The following is a 19,431-nucleotide window of genomic DNA, read 5'->3' on the forward strand; positions in this document are numbered from 1 at the left end:
CCCTGCGGACGGGCAGCGGGGGATAACAGGGCGAGAGCCGGAGGGGCCTTTAGTTTCCATTGCATGTTTGGAAGCGCAATTAAAATTAAATAATGGGTTGAATGCCGCAGCCACAATACCTTTCAGATCGCAAACGCTCGGATCACACTGACGTCGCCGCACCAGGGGTAAGGAGTGGCTCGGCACGACACTTCCGCCCGACCCTGCTCACACCGGTTTAGAGTGTGCCTGCAATAACAAGGAGCAGCACAAGCCGGAGTTAGGGTGTGTGTGTGAGAGTGAGTGAGAGAGTGAGTGTGTGAGAGAGAGAGACCAATTAGAACGCGAAGGAGAATGAAAGAACAAGAGTTTTGGTTTTAGAAAAAGTGAGAAAGGTAGGCTAGTTGAGCGAGGAAAAGAGATGGTAAATGAGATGAGATTTGAGTAAAATACTGAGGCAAACGGAATAGAAAAGCGGAGTATTTGTCAAACATTGCGAAACTATTGAATGTCGATGTTGGGAGAAAACCAGATTTTTTTTTGTACAAGAAACTATGAAGGCAGAGTAAGTATTTAAAAGGACAGGATAAATGTTGGCCATTATTATAAGAGAGGTGGAGCATAAAGGTAATAAAGTCTTGTCATAGCTTTGTTGTGAGCTCATCCAGCACACTGGTGGATGGATGTCCCTACTTGCCTCAGAGGCAGTGCAGAAAAGGTTCACCAGCTTGATTCTAAGAATGTGGGGGGCGGAGTGCAAAGATCGAGGCCTAATGTTCTGGAGTGCAGAAAAATGAGGTGAACTAAGGGAGCTTGACAGTCTATGTGCTAGAGATACTTCCCTAGATAGGAGAGTCTTGAAGTAGGAGGCAGGGTCTCAAGATAAATGGCCAATCTGTTAAAACTGAGACAATTCTCTGTGAGAGTATGAATTTTTGGAATTCTTGATTCCACTGGGCAGTAGGTACAGTCATTAAGCATAGTCAATGTTGAGATAGATTTTTGGATTATAGGATTATCCATAAGAGTCACAGAAACAGATCCTTTGGCCCACCATGTCCACGCTGACCATTAAACACCCATCTATACTACTCCCATTTACCAGCGCTTGGTCTGTAGCCTTCTGTGCTTGGTAATTCTAGTACTTGTCTTGATACTTAGATGTTGTCAGAGTACCTTCTTTCTCCATGCTCCAGGGCAGTGTGTTTCACATTCCAATCACCCTCTGGGTGGAAAAAACCCCTCAGACTCCCCTTAACCTTGAATTGCCTACCATAAAGCTATGCCCTCTAGTTTTAGACCCCATTGCTACAAGGGAGTGTTTCCTGCTATCCTATCTATGTCCCTCATAATTTTGTCCATCAGGTTGCCTCATGGCCTCTTACACTCCAAGAAAAACAAACTCAGCCTATCCAGTCTCTCTTTATAACTGAAATACTCCACTCCAGGCAACATCCTGGTGAATCTCCTTTGAACCCTCCCCAGTGTAATCACATTCTTCCCATAGGAATGGTGACCAGAATTGCACAAAACTCCAGCTAATGTTTTATAAAGTTAGATTATAACAAACCTGCTGTTATATTCTATGCTCCAGTTAAAGAAGGCAAGCTTCCCATATGCCTTATCTCCATATCTGTGTTGCCATTTGATGGATCGTCTCTTTTTCAATATATCCTAGGACTCTACCATTCAATGTGTATGTCCTACCAAAGTGCTTCACCTCGTACTTATTGAGATTAAGAGAGAAGAGGTATGAAAAAAAGAACGAATACAGCAGAGTTAAGAAGGGGAAAGAGAAAGTTTGCAGCAGACAGACTGAAAGGAGAGAGAGAAAGTGAATAACTAAGGGATGAAAGGTGAGAGAAAAAGTGCAGCAGGCAGATGAAAAGGAGAAAAAGTGTGCAGCAGGTATGAAAAGAGAGAAAATGCATAACAAAGAGATAAACAGGAATAAAAGTGTGGCAGTGGGATGAAAAAGAGGGGAGAGCAAAAACATGCAGAGGAGATATGGAAAGGATGGAGTGCAGCACAAGTAGGTATGAAAGAGAAAGAGCACAACAGGTAAGTACAAGAAGGAGAGATTGAGTGCAGCAGAGTCACAAAAGAGAGAAAGTGAGCGCAGCAGAGGTATGGAAGACTTTATCCATTAATCACAGTATAGCACGTTAAGTAGTGTATTTTCCGGGGGTGATTACAACTAAACATTTTTACCCATAGGACCAATTTTTAAGTATTGTTTCATGAATTTGGTTCACGTTTATTGTAAACGTGATTAAAAACTTTAAAGAAAAATCATTTTGTTTGACAGTGCTTTGGAGGGGGTCTCAATCTCATCTGTATAAGTGTTACATTCAGGTCTCAAACTTACACCTAGCTAATGTATTTTTGTCTTTGTTGCATTTCAATTATCAAACATGATTCATGTTATTTGTGGTACTGTCTTACCAGAAACACATTCCCAATTTTTTTGAGATAATTTAGTTAATGATTTGTAGTATTGTTACTTATCCGAAAGAAATTACCTTCACCTCAATATAGAATTTGAAAATGATCATTAATGCCAATTAACAGTTAATGTAAGAATAATGGTGCAGAATATTTAGTATTTATGGGGTCTCATTTATGTTCCAGGCAGGCCATCTCCAGTAGGCTACTGAAACTTTGTAGTTTGGGACTTTTACCATATTAAAGTTTCAGTATCGATGGGTTATTTCTCATAGCAGTTGGTACAACTTTTTCTGGTTTGGGCATTTTACCATAATAAAGAGTTGCACTAACTGCTATGAGGAATAATCCACCAATCTGATCCTTTTTATAGCATTATTGGAGGTTAATATGTGCAACTTCACATCATGTTCAGTTGTACAAGATTAAGATAACATATTGGAGCACAAAATTGGTAGTGATGGTATTACATCAGTGTCTGCATGGTTGCAGTGGTCACCGGTTGCAAACACAAGATATATTTACCAATATGGCATCTGCTACAATACATGTCAGAACTGTGCTTGGGTATTATAACATTGAGAAGGCATAATAACACCCAGTAAAGTGTCCAATTTCTCTCCCCTTACGTATAAAACTAGGGCTTTGGTGTTAAATTTAAATAAGATTTTTTTCAGATTACCCTGAAAACATGAATGCCAATCCAAAACTGGTCAGATGTCAAGCAAAAGGCCACAATTGGCATTCACAACAATTTACAAACTTTCACACATATGAATTTTACTCAAATAATCATGAGCTGTTTAATTCCCATCTGAAATTTACAATATGAATTAGAAGCACATATTTAAAGCATTTGAAAATGTTTCTTATTTTTATTTTAAATGTTTTGAGAAAAGTTGCTTAAAAGATAATTATGAATCTTACAGGATTCAGAGCTTATTGGAGCATATATATTGTGATTTGCCTTTCAGTGCATCTATAGCAAACATACAGTACATGGTGTTATTGAAACCAATATTGAATTAAAGCATGAATAGAATCTGTCTGCTAAAGCAACTCATTTACATCTAAAGAACCTCTGCTACTTTTGTGCCCATTATGGCAAGTAATGATACTTTCAAAGAATGGTGCATTATTCTACCACAGCAGGCAGCAACAATGATAATAGGTATTCCTGGGAAGGCTGATGCTGAGTTTTGTAAGCTCTGTTACATTCCTCAAAGAAAGCATCTCAACCAAGTCTCAAAGAATATTTGCACAGCAGTAAGCTATCTTCTCTTACTCAGTCTTTCTGGGCTAAGCCTTCAAGAACTGAGATTAATATAGGCAGCAAACAAAGGTCCTCTGCCAAATTTTCTCACTAATGGCTAGGAATTTAATAAGTTTTGGAAACTGAAAATGCATACATGACCAAAGTTATCATTTTAACCAGCTGCACTGTTAAACTTTGTGACAGGCAAAATCCTGAGTGAATATGACACTAATATTATTGGACTTGAATTTATCATTCTATTAGCAGTTTTTTTAATAAAACACATCCCCATTAAGATTAGAACTTTTTTCAATTTATTATATAATTACATGACATAAGTAATAAATAATAGACTAAAATCATAATCAATGTCTGCAGTATTTATTGTAGAAGGTTATGCCTCTCCAAGAAAAAAACAGAAATGCAGAACAATTTGATGGTTTGCTTTTTGAAGTTTTAACAAAAAAGAAAATTATTAAATTGAATTCATTAATTGAAATGTCATTAATTCTATTTCACTCCACAGATGCTGTCTGACTTGTTGAGTATTTTCAGCATTTTCTGTTTTTACTTTTCCTGCCTGCTTTATAAAATAGTATAATTGCCCCGCTTAGTTAAATTCCATCTTGTGACTATAACTTCTGGTTGAAAATTTCCCCATTTTTATAGCTAGATTAGATCTAGTTTTATGATGCCAATAAAAGGGGCCTTGTCTCAGATATACTTCTCTTCACATCTGCCTAATTTATTAGATATCTTAGATGACAAGCTGCTACTGAATATCTTTTCCACAGTACAACTGGATTAATTTTACATCAATAATTAGGTTTCTTTGGAGAAAATGGAAGAAATATAAGATGATATTCTGAAATGTGTATTGGTGTCAATCGATAGCTTTTGTATTCAATGATCATTGTATAATAGTCTTATTGGGAAAGTTGTTTTTAATAATGGAGGAGCCCAACATTTCACTAGGTGGCAATATAAGGCAACTATTCAATCACTGCAATGGTAGTGCTTTTTAATCCAATGCTACAGCATAACTTTTTCTGAAATCAAGGGTAATTTCCTGACCAAGGCAACTCATATGTTAACAGGATGGAAACTGCTGGGAAAAGTTAGCATTTCATATCATAAATGTCATAAAGTTTGGATTGATAGGGGAGCGTAGAAGGTTTTGATGAAGAATCTTTGGATCTCAAATTAACTCTTTTTCTCGTTCTGCAGATACTACCTGACCTGCTGAGCATTTTCAGCATTTTCTGTTTTATTTATGGCTGTGAGGAACCTAGGTAAGTAAATGATAATTGATTTTAAAAAATGCCTCTAATTACTTAAAAGTTTTAATATGTTTAATTGCTCTCATTTTGTAACTTTTCGTAAAGTAGGATTTTTATATTCTTTCATTGATTTGTAATTTAGAATGTTTCTGAACTTCAGTGACACTTGGAAACATTCAAACTCTTCGACAGGTTTGACACTCAGGTTAGACAGGACAGTGGCTTAGTCCCAAATTAAGCTATAATTCTGTTTTTTTGTAGATGGGGCTTACTCACCATGAAGGCAGCAAGCACTGGCCCACCATGTAACTGCACTGTAAATGCATTTGGCTTTCTCATAGCTTCCTTTCCATAGGAACCTCACAGCTTCCTTTTCTTGTTGCATAAGGAAGATCATTGATGCTATCTATTAAAAGGGAACTACCTAATTTCATTCATTCTTGCTAAAAGTCAGCAGATGGAGCAAGCTATCAGCTTCACAAGTATTTCAGTTCTTCCAATATTGCCTGGTGCCACTGACTGCACTCACATCAATTTGCCACATTTCATCTCTGAAATGCAATGCAAACAAAAATGATTCCACTCCCTCACTATCCAACCACTGTGAGATCATACACTATGCATCATGCAGAGCAGTCCTCAATATGCTAGCAGCAATTATATTGCCTTCATTTTATAGTGGTCTGCTGTTCCATTAGCATTAGAACCATCATGACAAACAAAAGGGGGTTGGAAATGGTGTGCAACCTATTTAAATGTAGTCAGATGGACACTAGACATTCAACAAATGTCATGGTACCACACAATCAATGATTTCAATGCTTATTCTGGCCTGGAGGAACCCTACAGTACTCAACAGAGTGGGTTTCAATATTCATGGTGATTTGCCATATGCTATAAAACATCACCATCCAAAGGAGGGGCAGGAGAAGGAGGGAGGACAAGTACAGCCTGTTCTGTCTGGACAATCCATGAACAACTTACTTAATTCATTTTGCATTCTATGTCTTCTCCCTGGTACTGACTATCACATTACCCAGCCACCTTGCAAAACCAAAAGTCATACAAAATAAACATTCCAAATCAAATTTATACATCAAACCACATTGGATGCCATTCAAATCACAGCTAGCTATTCTTGTGCATACTCTTGGTGCCTGTCTTTCTGGCTGCAACGTCTTTACCTGAAACAATAGCTACAGTACGATGAAGAGCGGCTGCAATTTGTCTGTACCATTAAAGAGTTCTTCAAAAAGGCACATCTTAGTTACTAATTCTGTACTGGCTTGATCTTCACTTTGCATTCTTTTGTTGTCCTTTAGGGCATGCCTTTTGGATTTTCATCTGTGGCTATGCTTCATTATTGGTAATCCACCTATTAACATGATTTCCTACACAAAAGAAATAAGGGAGGGACAAAGTTTGAAGGATGAGTGTGTGGGATTTTAAAATTGCCAGATTGCGCATCCTTAAATGTTAGAGGGTGATTGTGTGCATGCACATCCATAAACTCGCATTAAAATATATTTTCTGGATGATTGGGAGTTGGGGTTATCCCACTTTGTGCACAACCCTGATCATGAAAATCTCAAGCATATTTAGGGTTTGAAATGTTGGATTCTTTGCTTCCTGCCACAACAATCTGACAGAGTACAAGTCTTTCTAGATGAGAGGATTTTCTGAAGGAATTTGTAAAGTAACACACCCAATCTTATAGAAATCTTAAATAACTATCATAAAAACAACTCCACCTTTGCAGACAGAGGGAGTAATAGAGAAAAATGTATATCCTGAAATAAACTGAGAAAGGAAAAGAAACCAAATGGAGTAGAATGCTCTCACTGGCAGTTAGTTATAAATGGGTCTTAGAGTATTGGGTACTCATCGTGATCCCTTCAGGACTTCACCCTGTTCAAGTACTAATGACAAAAAAAAATGAATTTCTACCCTAATGTAATCGTTAGTGCTATTAGCCTTAGGGAACCATAGATTTTTCCTCACAAGTATCAACTATCATCGCTTTGTGAGCTAACACTGAATATGAATTAGTTACAGCCTTCTGAAAACAAGGAATTTCCTAATATGGTGATTTGTTTTCATCTTAGCCAGATTTTTTGCATTTGCATATTCTTAGCTGGGTGAGTCACCTCAGGCTGTTCTCAATCACCTCCAAACATTCATTTTCAAAACAGCACTGGAAGAAGCCTAGGGATTAGGTGTCCCACTTGCTATCTTAACAGATCTAAATAATTTATGTTTTTAATCATACAGTTACTAATCATTTTAATAGGTTAGAACAGAATATTAGACTCATTATAGTCATTAAAAGCAAAAAAATTAATTACTTTAACAACTAGTCTATTTTGTTTAATATTGTAGATTCAAAAATCTTAGTCAAGTTAATGACTTGAAGACTTGAGGCAAGGTTACTTTAGAGGTAATCGACTGAAAATGTTAAATAGCTGTTGTCCTGTTTTACAAGACAAACCAGTGACCTAAAAGTTCATGGCCATGATTTCTTAAAACCCTTTAAAGGCGTGATGCTTTATGGCAATGGAAGTCATTCCACTAAAGTCAGTAGTTTGCTGATTGTTATGATAGAACATGATCTAGACCAGACAGCCCAATTTTTCGAAGTGGATACATGTCACGTATGTGCAGGATATCTTTAAGAACTGGTAGGTATCTTTTGTTATGACACTTGATATATTGTCATGCCCAGACTACAGCAATAGGAAGCTCAGGATCAGGCCTGCGCAAAGCAATCATCCAACCTGCATTTGGTTTATCCAGTGCTGAGGAATCACATTGAGCAGTGAACACAGTGCACTAAGAACAAAGAACTTAAGAAAATAGGAACAGTTGTAGGCTGCCCCCCCATTAAATATGATAATTTAAAAATCAAAACAGAATGTGGAATATAGTGTTTCAGTTGCAGAGAAAATGCAGTGCAGTTAGACAAATTAAGTGCAAGGGCCATGGCAAGGTAGATTGGAAGATCAAGAGTCTATCTTTTAGCCTATAAGATGTCCGTTCAAGGGTCTGATAACAGTGGGGTAGAAGCTGTCCTTGTTCTCTCTCTCATTGACACAGTATCACTTTTCTTATAGTCTTTTGCTATATTATGCTGTTTAGTATTGAAAGTTGCTTGCTCAGTAATATTTTTGTTGGCATTGTTCACAATGGTCAGTCCATCTGGTCTGCCATTACTGATCTGAATGCCTTTAGGAGAGATCCTTTGCATGGGAATTTAAAGCACAATATGTGGCCCTTGATCGTCAACCTTACTTTCATGTTTAGTATTTTCATAATTACTTTAGTGAACTAGCATCCCAATGGACTGCTAAAATTATGCCAGTATATTAACAAACAATCAACAATGGATGGCTGACAGTCAATTGCAAAGCAGTGATACAGTCAAGTAATTCTGGACGTAGCAAACTTTAAGGGAAACATTCCAGTGAATCATCAGATATAAAACAAAAGAGATCTGACATCTTAAAGTCACTGGTGGACATATCTTCGTCTTTGAATTTCTTTTTACAATTTGATGAAAAAATATTTGTTCCAGTTTTTTTTCCAGTTGTTATATCACATACATGTTGCCTGAGAACTTAAAGATATTGGATAATGTATTGTGATAGTGTGCACTGTTGAAGCAATATCAGATCTCAACTGCAAATAGCAAGGCATAAGCCTCAACTGTAGGCTTGCCAATTGTAACTACTGTCAAAGAATTTTAATATTTGAGAATATTTCTGGCACAAACATAAAAAAAGTAAACATGCTCTTAATTTAAAATGAAAACCTTAAAAGAAAGAAATACAAGTATTAGTAAATACATTTTAAAAAATTAAATAAAAGAAAGTTTTTTTTCCCCCTTTCCCTTTCAGCCTTGGGTGAGCTGCAGAAGTTTGTGCTCCATCATTGGACTCCATGTTCAAATGCAATCAGGAACTTCCTGACAATCAGATATATGAATGTTCAGGACTTCCATGTTTTCCAGGAGCTACAGAGTTTCAGGTAAGTGCCAGCAATTCCTTACAAAACTGCTAGCATTTCTGCAGATGATTCACACCGCTATTTTGTTTATAACAATGATTCTCTGATGAATATCCCTCAAAAGCAAGAACCAATGTGATTGTCAAGGAAAATTAATTTCTTCAAACAAAATATAGATGATGTTACATGATAAGTGCTTATCTCAACTAAATGGAATTTGACTATCAAAAAACTGCAGAAGACTCAAGGACTATATCATTCACTGTGAATGGGAGATTTGCCAACCATTGAGCAAAGTTATCTGCAGAATGACCAGACGACCAACCTGCTCAGTTTGCATCATGTAGGCCTGCTTATACAATAGCAATTATTCTGAGGCTAGGCTTGAGGTACAGGATGGAATGCAGAGACCACAAATAAAGCCCAGGCCTAAGTAAACTGTGTTTCTCCCATGTTTCTGAGGGGCCCTGGTAGGATGGAGCTCTTTCTGGCACAACTAAGAACACCCGCACAAAAAGGTTGGTGGCAAGGTGAAAGCACCTTTAGGATGGGAGCTCATCCCTTTGCAACCTGGCAGAAACAAACTGGGTCAGTATAGTTTTGTGAACTGTGCTACTGCTTGTAGTGCTTACCCAGATGTCTAGATCTGGACCCAAAGTGTTCCGACTATATTCCGCCCCGATAGAAATCGGTGCGTGGCTTTTTTAAGAACTTCTAGCATCTTCTGGTGAAGGCTCCAATAGTTGACTTTTTTCTCCAGGAAGAGGATTTGTCTAAGTGTTTGAGTTCTTTGAAATATGATTTATGTATGTTTTAAAATCTAAACAAGATGAATCAGTGAGAAATCTGTAAAGATGTAGTTGCTGAAGTTTCAAGAGTTGTAAGAACAATGGTCAAGATTAACAATTGCTTTAGATATGTTAATCCTGTGTTTAGAACAGGATTCTAAACAGGATTCCATCTTTGGAACAGGTTATACCACCAAAGTTATTTATAGCAGCAACACTCACCCATCAAAGATGGTTCATCATGGGGTTAGATAGCCAAACCAATCAGTTAAGTCTCTTTTAATTGGCTTTTTTTTACAGATCTTTGAAGGGTTAGATGGAAATCTTGAAAGTATTAACTGCCTAGACCCTAACTTGTAATCTGTTTTATATTATGTAGGTATTGTACACAGGAGCTTTGTTGTACCTGTTGAAACTTCCTCAAAACCATTACTGATTAGTGTGTCAACAATGTCTTTTCCCCACAATTCCAAAATCTTTGAAACATGAAGGCTGCTTCAGAAATTGACCTTTGCCTGCAGGGAGTAGGGCACATATGGAGTGCATCTTGTGGAATTCTGGACCCTAGCCAGGGATTTTCTATCCATCCATTCATTCATTTTAATGGTAATGGCCTAGAGGGTTCAGATGATGGAAACAACCTCTACAGTCTCTGCCTTGGCAAATCAAATTGTAGGATTAGTCACTGCTTCAATGAATAGTTAATTCCTTACCACAAACATAAAAGCCTGACAATAAGTAGTTGTGGTATCTGGCCTCTGCTGTTTATGATACAGCTGTCTTGATGAGATTATTATGATGTTTAATAACCTACTCTATCAATTGTGTCTGGAACTCATTTCCCCAATTACACGTGTCTGATAACAATTAGCAATATTGGCTTGGTGGGCTTTTCTCTAATACAATTCACAGAGGAACCACAAAAGTGAAAACGATTTTATAGTATTCAGTGGTAGAAGCCAATTTGAAGGTTTGAAAGAACTCAAGTCCAATATTTCTTGGGTCCACCCTGCCAGCAAAGTTTGGTGGAAATGAGATGAATAAGTTCTACCCCACCCTTCACTGGAATATCTGGTGTCAAGATGGCTTGCTTAATCTAAATAGCAAAGGTGGTACAATGAACACACAAGTATGGGAGGGGTGAGGTGGGTATATCAGAGGATGCAGTGCTAATGTTTGGATGTGGTGCATTAGAACCATTCCTTTTACTTAATCATGCCACATCAATCTCCTATGTTCAGGAGTGCAAATCTCGAGGCCTTCTCCCTCCAAAGTCATGAGGTTATGATTAGAGTAGATGGCACCTCTGACCCAGCCAATCCCCACAGAAAATACACAGCCTGGATTGGAACACAAATGGATCCAGCAGCTGCTAAATTTCCCTGGGGCTACACTGTGCTGTGGAACAACTTGCATCAGGCTATGCTTGACAGCTGTCCAAACTAAGAGATGCACTTCAGGGTTAGCTCGAAAACTATTGACAAAAAATCTTCATTTTCGACCCCCCAGTAAGGGAGAAACATTGTGTGATTTATGCCATCATCTCGATCCTGAAATTGGATTACTGCCTTACAATTCGTGGAGGAATCCATTATCCTCTCTTTACATTATCTTACAGCTTAAAAAGTACTGTTATAGGCCTTTTGAATTTTTTTTACCATCCAAGAGAAGTAGGAAGATTTACAGAATAAAAGGATTTGCAGTCCAAACCTATCTAAATTAAAAGTGCCAAACAGTAATGACTAAAGATTTATTCTGAATTTCCATTAGGCTGCTAATAGCCTTTAGGACTCAACTCAAGATTTTCTGAAGTGGAAGTCAAATGATTCATTCTGAGTTCTAAATTATAAACACAGAGTTATTAGCATTAATGAAGGAAGAGAAATAAAACATACCTGCCCAATATGTTGTATAAATTACTAAGTAGACAAATAATTAATGGAATCAATGTGTCTGGATCCAAGGCAATGTGACTTACAGGTTTAGAAGAGAGGCTTACTGGGAGAATTGAGAACCACTACTGCAATCCAATATGGTCAGCACTTAAAACCCCTCAGACCTTTTCAATATGGCATCAATATAAAGGAGTTTATGTTTACTTATTAGGTTTTATTGCTAAAATAAACAAAATAAACATTGAATAAAAAATAAAGTAGCTATTCCAACTTGAGAAGTTTTCCTTTGTGCCGAGTATGATTGGAAAAAAGTCACTCTCGTCTGGACCAAGCTACCTTCACTCTATTCTCCACTCTCTGTCAACTTCTTTCAAAACCCTGCAGCTTGTACCCTGCTTCTTTTCATTCATCAACCAATGCCTCAAGTTTAAAATAGTAATCCTCTTGGCCTTATTCTCCTCTGTCTCTATAATCTCTTCCAGTCCCACAGCTCATACTGTAGCTTCTTGTGTGTTGTACCTTCATTGACTGTACGATTGCAGTCATGCCTTCTACTGAGTGGGTCCACGTTCTGAAATTCTCTGTCAACATGAAGCACTGTCCAATATCCTCTCATTTAAAACCCACCACTGTGGCTAAGCTTTTGGTCATGTCTGATTTGCTATACCTTTGCCTCACTGTCCATATTGTAATTACACCTCTGAAGCACGCTGAACATTTTTCCACGATGAAAATGCTATATAAATATAAATTGCTGAGTGAGCACTATTTAGGGCCTTGAATGGTGGTGGTGGTGGGGGAGGGGGGAGGTATAGGGGCAGGTGCAACACTTAGCATGGCTGCAGGGATAAGTGCCTGGAGGGGGATTGGTAGGGAGGGACGAGTGGACAAGAGAGTCATGGAGAGAGCGATCCCTGCAGAAAGTGGAAAGAAGAGGGAAGGGCAAGAGGTGCCTGGTGGTGGGATCGTGTTGGAGATGGTGGAAGTTGTAGAGAATATGTTGGATGCGGAAGCGCAAGGGTGGTATGTGAGGACAAGGAGAACTCTATCCCTGTTAATACGGAGGGGGGATGGGCTGAGGGTAGTTGTGCGGGAAATAGAAGACATAGGTGAAGGCTGCATCAATGGCAGTGGGGGGGGGGGGGGGAGAACCCTGTTTTCTGAAAAAAAAAAGATATCTTGGATGTCCTGGAATGGAAAGCCTCATCATGAGAACAGTTGCAGTGGAGACGGAGGAACTGAGGGAAGAGGATAGCATCCTTGCAAGTGATATGGTGGGAAGAGGTGTAGTCGAGGTAACTGTGGGAGTCGGTGGGTTTGTAGATATTTCGGTGGATAATCTGTCTCCTGAGATGGAGACAGAGATCAAGAAAGGGGAGAGAGGTGTCGGAGATGGACCAAGTGAATTTGAGGGCGGGATGGAAGTTGGTAGCAAAGTTGATGAAATTGACACGCTCCATCCATATAGCAAATATAAATTGCTGTTGTTGCTGTCTTCAGATATTAAGCCAGCTGAATAATTCTTACTATACATATCTGCAGACAGCAAATAGTGTTAGATTTATTGCCACAAATAAGGATGGTGGGCAAGGAACTGGGTCTAATTGACTCTTGAGGTCTATTCCCTCAGATAGGCAGAGGCTAACACTACATACAGTATGACTCTTGGGTTATCCATTTCTATCATTTCCTATCTTTGAGTCTTTTCAATTAGCAGGTAGATGTCAATTTTTTTTTAAGCTTTCAAAACTTATTACTTTCATACTAAGCCGAAAATTGAAACAAAAAACCGGGCTTGAAATCAGAAAATGACAATTTATTGGAGAAAATAGCACCACTTTAGTGGCGTATTCTGTGTTGTTAAGGAAGTGAAAATTCAATTTGCTATCCTCATGGAGAGGACTGTATTACAAACCTTGCAAACCAGAGTTTTTATTACTGATGATATTCGCCCTAACATAATAATCAGGAGACTGGTTATAATGATGCCCCCTTGTCTTCATCTTCCATCCATGGATCAATCTTTATCTGTCCCACATGTCCCAGTAAAGATTTGCACAAGCTGACTTAAAGGCTGTATTTCCTGATTCAACTTATTAGTGTGACAAAGGGACGTGAAACTATCGGCTCACATTCAATACTTGCTCAATAAGGTCTGCAGCAGTTTGAAAGGGCAACCAATTATTTTTTAATGGTACAACATCAGAAGCTGTAGAGGATGCCTGGGAGCAATACATCCAGCTGTGGTGGCCTTAGGGCAGCCGTTCCGTGAAGGAGACTGCTGAAGCCTTACTGGAAAAGTGCAGTATAGGAAACTTTAATTTTTTTTAGATATAATCTGATCCAACAGTGGGTCAGAGGGTTTAGCAGGTTGAAAATAATCAAGTCATCATCAATGACACCAAACTATACATTTGGCTCCACTGGCAGCATGGACCTGCTTTATCTGTGTATCCATGTGCATGTTCACACAATGATCCTGTTGGACAGGAGAGTCATGTGGTGTCACAAGAGACACAAGAGAATGCAGATGCTGGAATCTGGAGCAATAAGCGAGCTGCTGGACGAACTCAGCAGGTCAGGCAGCATCTGTAGAGGGAAATGGACAGTTGATGTTTTGGGTTGAGATCCTTCACCTGGACTGAAAGAGTAGAGGGGAGATAGCCAGTATAAAAAGGTGAGGGGGAGGGGTGGGGCAGGAGCTGACAAGCAATAGGTGGATCCAGGTGAGGAGTGGTTTATTGGCAGGCGGATCCAGGTGAGGAGTGGTTTATTGGCAGGTGGATCCAGGTGAGGAGTGGTTTATTGGCAGGTGGATCCAGGTGAGGAGTGGTTTATTGGCAGGTGGATCCAGGTGAGGAGTGGTTTATTGGCAGATGGATCCAGGTGAGGAGTGGTTTATTGGCAGGTGGATTCAGGTGGGGAAGGGAAGGGTGGTGATAGCGATAGAGGCTGGGAGATGATAGGTGTAGGCAATGAAGGGCTGCAGATGGTGGAATCTGATAGGAAAGGAAGGTGGAGCATGGATCCAAATGAGGGAGGTAGGGTGGTCAGATGGGAATAGTGGGGGGAGGGGACCCAATCGGAGGAGATGGGCAGATGGATTTGGTGGGGGAGGGGAAAAAAGCTGGGTGATAAGGGCTGGGGGTTAAAAAGATGGTTATGTGTAGGAGGACCTGGGTGGATCAGAAGGAGAGAGAAAGAGACAGAGGGGGAGCTTGTCACCTGACATTGAAAAATCCAGTGTTCATGCTGTCGAGTTGCAGGCAGAATACAAAGTGCTATTCATCTAGTTTGCGTTTGGCCTCACCCTGGCAGTAGAAGAGGCCGAGGACAGACAGGCTGGTGTGGGAATGGGGAGGAGGATTAAAATGTCTTGCAACCAGGAGCTGCAGATGGCCATGGCGGACATGTGGTGTGCCTGCTTTTAACAATGTAACAATATGCAGGCATTCGATCTGTTGAAATAGAAAGCTTCAACATTTGGCTACTTTAAGAGATTGGCCTTTCAGATAAACACTAACTTTCATAAATACGTACTCTATAATGTGTACCTTAATACCGATATCGAGACATTTCAAATTGGTGAATGCTAGTTTTTTTCAGGAATGTTGAAAGGCATTGATTCTCACATGGTAAAGATTAGTTGAGTTTGTCACATCAAAACTTTTTTGTGTCATTATCCTGCAATCAGTTACTGAAACCTTGTTTGTCTAAGGCCTCCAATGAGATTGTATGGGATAGCAAGTCACATTAGCAAGAAATGGTGGTGTTGACATCACAAGACTTTGCATGCACCTCACTTAGCTTTTGAATAGGTTTTGTGAACAAGGTTGTCTTGAGAGGCTATATCGGGAATATATGACTGAGTTTGTGAACCACTCAGCTCATATATTGAATAAATGAGCATGGTCTTTAAAATGAACAACATCACGCATGTTGAAGGAGAAGATAGTATTACAAGAAGTCAGAATGATGTGATATGTGGGCATAAAGAAACAATATGATGATGAAGATTGGGATTGAATTATATCTAATGTTAAATCTTCACAAAGGATGTCTGGTATAAAGGTATTGTGTAGGAACTTAAAGATTACTTTAATCCAAATCTGTGTGATATAATTAGTGAGTACAGTGTTTTGTTAAAGAACTTATTCTTGCATTGCAATTTTGGAGCCTTTTTAGATTGTGCAATTTTCTAGGATCTGGGCATTGCCAGCAAGTTCAACATTTATTGCCCATCCCTAACTGCCCTTGAGAAGGTGGCAACAAGTTATCTTGTTGAACTATTGCAGCCCTTCTGGTGAGGGTAATTCCATAATGCTGTTGGGGAGGGATTTCAAGTACTTGGACCCAGCACCAAAGATGTATTTCCAAATCAAGTCCCCCTCCTTCTGGATGTATTTCCAAATCAGCCCATGAGTTAATGTCATCTAGGTCTGGTTGCACGCAAGTAATAAGCTGCTTCATTTGCTGAGGGGTTGTGAATAGAATCAAATGTTGTGAAATCATCAGCAAATATCTAGTTCTGGTGCACAGGTCTTAGTCTACACAACTGAGCTATTGTCTGGCCCTGAAGTCTTTGCTGTATCCAGTACTCTCTGCTATTTCTTGTTGTCACACGGAGTGTACGAAATTGGCTGGATACTGGTTTCTGTGATAATGGGATCTCAGGAGGAAACCAAGATGGAACATCTTGGCTGAACACGATTGCGAATGCTTCAACCTTACCTTCAGCAGTCACATGCTGGGCCCTGCCATTGCTGAGTAAAAGGGTTGTTCTTGAGTATGGAAATTTTCTTCCCCCTCCTTCCATTAGCTGTTTCGTTGTCCACCACAATTCACATAGTAGCACTGTAGAGCTTCAATCTGATTCCTTTGGCCATGAGATTATTTAGCTTTACCTATTATTGTTGTTTTTGTGTGTAAAGATAGACAACTAAATTCAGTCAAAAGGTATTGAACATTTGAACTTGCATATAAAATTGCTGTGTTAGTGGAAATGTCATCCAACAATGCTTCAGAATTTAATCCACAGTCCGAAAGCAGTAACAATGTCCAAGGCTACTAAACCAAGTCCAAAGCATTCTGGTGAGAGGAGGTCAGTCAGTTGCTATTGTGGCAATGGCTATCACTCATCACACTGTGAGCAGTTTAGAACATCCAAGAGTTCAGCTGACAAAATAGAGGTCACGTTTCAACAGTCTCTCGATCCAAGACTCTGACAAGCAATATACAAACAATTTCAGAGGTAATTTGAAACAACAATAGAATAGTGGAATTCATGGTTTGGAAGTTTATTCAGACTGAGAAACTAGGATTGGGCTGTATCTAGGCCTCAATCAGCTGTGAATAGGCAGACTTTTGAGTAAATTGTTGAGTAACAACTGGTATATTAACATGCAAATTGTTACAGCAATTGGCAAGGCATTTATTATGTCAGGGTCATAGAGATACAGCATGGAAATGGACCCTTTGGTCCACCGAGTGTGCACCAACCACCCATTTTTACACTAATCCTATCCTGACCCATTTTATTCTCCCCATATTTTCATCAACTCCTCCCCAGATTCTATCTCTCACCTACACACTAGGGACAATGTGCAGTGGCCAATTAACCTACCAACCCGCACATTTTTGGGAGGTGGGAGGAAACTGAAGCACCTGGAGGAACACCACACAATCATAGGGAGAATTTGCAAACTCCACACAGACAGCACCACAGGTTAGGATCAAACCCAGGTCACTGGACCTGTGAGGCAGCAGACCTACTAGCTGTGCTTTTGTGCCACCCCATATCATTAGCCAGACACCATTGATAAAGAGATATTGTTAAAGTAAAAACCTACTCTGGTGAAGTTTCACAGATATTAGGGCAAGAGTGGTGCAGAGTGCAGCAAAACAAACAGCAAATGTAACTACACATCATTGGAACAGGCTATCTTTAATGGGGAAGGCGTGGCCTACACAACTCAAGCCATACTGGAAGAATGTTTTCAACAATTTAGCTTCAGAGTCCCAATAGCAGTGCAGCTTAAAGTCGAGATAGTGTATCAGGTAATGACATATGCCTTTAAATTCCAGTGCACATTTACATCCATCAATGTTTTAATCCAAATACCTTACCTCTGCTCCATATTTAATATTTTACAATAAAGATTGGAATACATACAGAACAATCTTTTAGCAATATATAAGGCAATAGCTCAAGTCAAAAAATTCTGTCAAAGTTTGGTCCTTGTAATGCCTCCTTGCAGCTGACAGCCAATTACTTTCTAGTGTGTAAATCCAGCCAAAAATATCAGAAAATGAAAACACTAGATTAACTGTTATTGTAAAGAGTACTAATGCCTTATCAATGTGTGTTGAGATATGGGTTCACGTTAATTTTTCTTTACATTTGCTTTGCCGATGACTGCTCTTCTGCTCTAAAGAGTCCATGAACAGGATGTCAGCATTTACCTAAGGGAGTAAATCCTAAGTCTCTAGTGAGCACTTCCCAGTGCATGCCACCAGCAGCTGACATTTAGGAGACCTTGATGAATGATGAGACATGCAACTCAATAAAGGGGAAGATCATTTTGAAGGGACTGTACCTTAAAAACAATGTAATCCACCTTACATTGAACACATTGATATATATATATATATATATATATAACAAGAATTATTGTCTGGAATTTCCATGAGGATTCTTCTGATATAACTGAAATAATGGATGATTGTAGGAAACTCAGCTGTTTATGTCATTTCTGCTGGATTGCCACAGATGTTTTGGCAAGAAATCAGGAGCACTCCGTGGAAGTTTTGCTTCATAATATTTAACACATTTCTGTGCTGCATTTGCTGTAAACTAGCATTGATCCTGGCAATGCATTGATTTTTTTGAATGGTTTCATGCTTTCCGTAATAGCATAACAAAAATACATTGAAATAAATATTTACTAAAATCATCCATCATTTTCAGGAGCATGGATAAGAAGTGAAGTGATTGAACTGGATTCAGTGCATGTCTGGTAGTGGAATATGTTCATAGCAATGGTTCTCCTGGAGCGCTTGAGTATACATTCAGGTCTTACTAATTAACTATAAAGATGATGGCCTGTATTGCTGAAATATTTGATTCTGCCTCAGAAATACAGTCAATCTTAATCTGAGTGACCCAGTTAAAAATTAAATTTATGGCATTCTAGTTATATGCAATTCTGTCAGATTTTAAAATTGCATCCAAAAGTAACAATGTATTATGTAAATACATAAGGAAGAAAAGGAAGACTTGCATTTACTTTATGACCCCAGAATGACTTCAGAGTTTGCAGCCAACAAAGTGCTTCCTTTTGAAGTGTAGTCACTGTTATAATATATACAGGTGTTGCACAGTCATGATTGTTAAATATTTAAATGGCAAAAGATTTCTAGCAGTACAAACTATTTCAATTGAATGCTTTCAATTTCTCAAAGCTTTTCATTCCAGGATGAAACAGATTTGTTCACTGCTTTTGTTAAATTCATTTCTGGGCCGGACACAGCTGGCAAGGCCGGCATTTATCGTCCAACCCTAACTGCCTTTGAGCAGATGGTGGCGATCTGCCTTCTTGAACCACTGCAGTGCATGTGGTGAAGATACTCCCATGGTACTGTTGGGGAGAGAGTTTCAGGATTTAGACCTAGCAATGATAAGGATGATGAAATATTTCCAAGGCAAAAAGGTGTGCGACTTGGAAGGGAACTTGTAGGTTGTGGTGTTCCCATCCACCTGCTGCTCTTGTCCTTGGTGATACAGATTA

At 39.1% G+C, this 19,431-nt stretch overlaps 1 protein-coding gene and 1 long non-coding RNA gene across 4 annotated transcripts in view; one reads left to right on the forward strand and one right to left on the reverse strand.

Annotated features, from left to right (window-relative positions):
- The window catches only part of znf512 (zinc finger protein 512), a 39,068-nt gene extending 38,784 nt beyond the window's left edge, over window positions 1-284 (reverse strand). Inside the window, exon 1 of one of the 2 annotated variants that reach the window (XM_052025315.1) lies at window positions 120-284. The gene's annotated coding sequence lies outside the window, so the exon portion shown is untranslated. The remainder of the gene's footprint in view (window positions 1-119) is intronic. The other variant, XM_052025316.1, reaches the window with a different exon arrangement.
- Window positions 285-329: 45 nt separating this feature from the next.
- Window positions 330-19,431, forward strand: part of LOC127575441 (uncharacterized) — a 105,386-nt gene continuing 86,284 nt past the window's right edge. For both annotated transcript variants that reach the window (XR_007957057.1, XR_007957058.1), the window contains exons 1-3: window positions 330-544; window positions 4,907-4,971; window positions 8,853-8,982. This is a non-coding gene — a long non-coding RNA (uncharacterized LOC127575441). The remainder of the gene's footprint in view (window positions 545-4,906; window positions 4,972-8,852; window positions 8,983-19,431) is intronic.

Source organism: Pristis pectinata, chromosome 10 (assembly GCF_009764475.1).
Source record: "Pristis pectinata isolate sPriPec2 chromosome 10, sPriPec2.1.pri, whole genome shotgun sequence".
Taxonomy (NCBI): Eukaryota; Metazoa; Chordata; class Chondrichthyes; order Rhinopristiformes; family Pristidae; genus Pristis; species Pristis pectinata.